The following is a 3,028-nucleotide window of genomic DNA, read 5'->3' on the forward strand; positions in this document are numbered from 1 at the left end:
ACAGTGAAAGGGTAAGGCTCTGCTCAAAAGGGAAAAAATAGTATCTCCGGATATTAGGAAAAGGAGGAAAAAGAAAAAGGAGGGGAAAAGAAAAAATATCTAAATTTGTATAAACACACAGGACAGCTAAGACGATTGTGCTACGAATTCTACAAGTTGGTAGAACAAAGCAGTTCATAGGATTAGAACAATTTTGCATGTTTGTGTCTGGTGACCTGAGGAACTCTTGAAGATCACTATGTAAAATAACAACCTTGTTCTGTTCCTACCACCTTGTTTTGAAGGCCTATATCATCATTGTTTTGGGCTCTTTGCTACTGTTATTTGTCTTTTTTATTTTTTGTTTTTCTAGTAATCTGTTTCATTTTGTTTTGTTTTTCCCTCCAATTCAGAAAGGATAGGTATACATGTAGAGGCTTATACATGCCTAGAACTTCTCCTAAACAGTTTATGAGAATTGGTTATATTATGTGTGATGAAATGAACAGCTACTTTGAAGAAAAACAGACATTATAATTTCCATTGCTGATTCTGTATTGTCATGCTGTGAAATCCAGTAAAGCTTCTATTCTTTGTTCAAAGTAGTTTTAGTCTGTTTTGCATTGTTTAATTTCAACATACATGAAGATATGGACAGCTATTTTGAAGAGAACCAGAGACATTATGGAAGCCTGTTGATTTTCCTATTGCCTTCATTACTCTGTTTTGATTAGTTTTATACTATTTTGTATGAATTCATTGTGTGTGGAGGTGGAGACAACCATCTAGAAGCAAACAGGAGACATTATGATAGCCACTGTAGATCTCCGGTTGTCTTGTTTTGAAAACTGTGTCATTTACATTGTTTTCTTCTGATCTGCTTTGTTCTGTTTAGTTTTACCCTTTTTAAGATAAAAAAATAATAAAAGAAAGTTCCACTTCCTTCCCTACTTTGAATATATTCAAATCAGTGAAATTGTTTATGATCTGTAGGAATAGAACGCCATCTACTAATTTGCCTGTATTTACAACTAGAATATGCTTTGACAACTGATAGAGACCTGAGATACTCCAGTGGTTCAGCTAAGAAATCTCTGGGATCCTGATAATTTAAAACACTTGCCTAACCTTGACTTGGACCACTGAACCCCAGTGCCGCACTCCCCATCAGGCCAAGGGCCCTTCAGCTCCCACTTTTCTCACATCTTAACTCTCTGTTCAAAATATATGTCATGATAAAAAATGAAAAGGGTTGGGGTGTGGCTCAATGGTATGTGCCTCATTTCTCCCAGTATTGGTATAAAACCACAGGACGTACTGGAAAACTAAGCCATGAGGAGCAATATAAAATATCAATAGTACCACTCTGAATAATTCATTATGATAAATCATGACAGTAACAAGTCCTTAAAAATGATTTGAGAAATTACATGCAGGCTAGTAAGAATTTAAATAACAGAAAAAATGATGGACTATAAGCAATGAGTAGGAACTCAAGAACTTGATTCCTCTCTGAAAGTTTAAATTAAGACATATTTTATGATACTCACTGTATAGTAGGTCCTGTTGTAAATGCACTGCTCCTTAGAGTTCTATTGTTAACACCCAACATGCTATTAACTTTCTTCAGTGATTGCAGCATAGGTTTGCAACAAGCCATGTTAACTGTTCAGCTGGCAATATCGATCACAGAAGTGATCTATTATGATAGTAAAAATTTCTAGAAGAAATAGAGTAAGGTGGTGGTTTTGCCAAAAGTCAAGAAAACCGTGTGGGGATAAGCAATGGGCAGAGCTGTAGGTGCTTTGCATCTCTTTCACCTCGGGGCAGCAGGGGACAGGTAGGGAATGTGACCCAGATGAGTTAGCTTTGGGGACAGATTAGGCAGACTGTCCTCAGAAAGCCTGGCAGGGAGCCCCATTGTGATGCCCACACCAAGAAGGGGAAAATCACGTGTCAACGGGCAGTGAGTGGAAGGCAGTGCAATAGCTTGGAGGATGGTGCTTTGGCTTAGAGGATGCCCTGGACAGGATGAGCAGGGTGGGAAGAAACAATCAGTCCTGGGGACCAGAAGCTTTTTTCAAGGTCAGGAGCAGCACCAATGAGGCAAAAACCAGTATACTACGAGCTACTCAGCTCACCCATGCTGCTTAGTCACAATTTTAGGGATTCAGAAGTGACCTGGGGCTCTAAAAGACAGTGTGTATGCCCTTGGGTCAGCTGGAACTGCTTGGAAAACGTTGGTGACCTCTGCTCCACCCCTTAGGCTTGGCCAGGAGCCTGATGCCACGAGAGAGGACGTGTGGCAAGACCTGGGCAACACTGACATGCTAGAAGTGAGTAAAATGTGAGAGGGAGGCATTGGAGATACTCAAACTGTTGTTTCCATCTTCACAGAGGAAAAAAATTAACGCAGACTAAACTTTCTCTATTCCTATAATTCACATATTATGATATTCTCATAACACACAATGCTGTACTCTCATGCTTTCTTAACAAGATTAACATAGTAAAGCTTTTGTAATCTACATATCCTAGCAAGTAATAGGTAGTAAATGATTACTAAGTAAATCAACACTGAAGTAATTATAAAGGTCTAGAATGAGTCCATCTCAAATATTCTTCCAACCTAAATGTACTACATTTTGAGCTAGACATGCATATTACTGAGAAGTCCCTGGGCTATTTTTAGAATATAGTATGTTGAACGATTATAAGAAAGCAGAGGGAGACTGGAAACTTTACTGCTTAATTGTTTTTTAGGTCACCTTGGATAAAATGTTAAGGTTTAGTAGAATTTTTGAAATCATGTGAGAGGATCACCTCCTTCAAGACAAAGCACATGCGAATATATGCACATTGTGCCTTTGTGTGTGTGTGTGCAATGTGTGGAGAGCAGGAGGAGGAGGGTCAGGGTAAGAAGAAGGCGGGCTCGGGGCCACTCGCTGCAGCAGTCCTTGCGGATGTGGCTCCTCTGCAACGTGCGAGTGGCCTGACCACTGAAACCCCTTCCTTGGCTTCCCACGGTCCTGCCACCTCGGGCCATTCA

At 39.9% G+C, this 3,028-nt stretch overlaps 1 protein-coding gene across 3 annotated transcripts in view; it reads right to left on the minus strand.

The window, feature by feature from the left end:
- Nucleotides 1-3,028, minus strand: part of Jazf1 (JAZF zinc finger 1) — a 326,310-nt gene that overhangs the window by 226,172 nt on the left and 97,110 nt on the right. The gene's annotated exons all lie outside the window — the stretch shown is intronic.

Source organism: Cavia porcellus, unplaced genomic scaffold (genome assembly GCF_034190915.1).
Source record: "Cavia porcellus strain 051 isolate PalLab524CR breed Dunkin Hartley unplaced genomic scaffold, mCavPor4.1 scaffold_2, whole genome shotgun sequence".
Classification (NCBI taxonomy): Eukaryota; Metazoa; Chordata; class Mammalia; order Rodentia; family Caviidae; genus Cavia; species Cavia porcellus.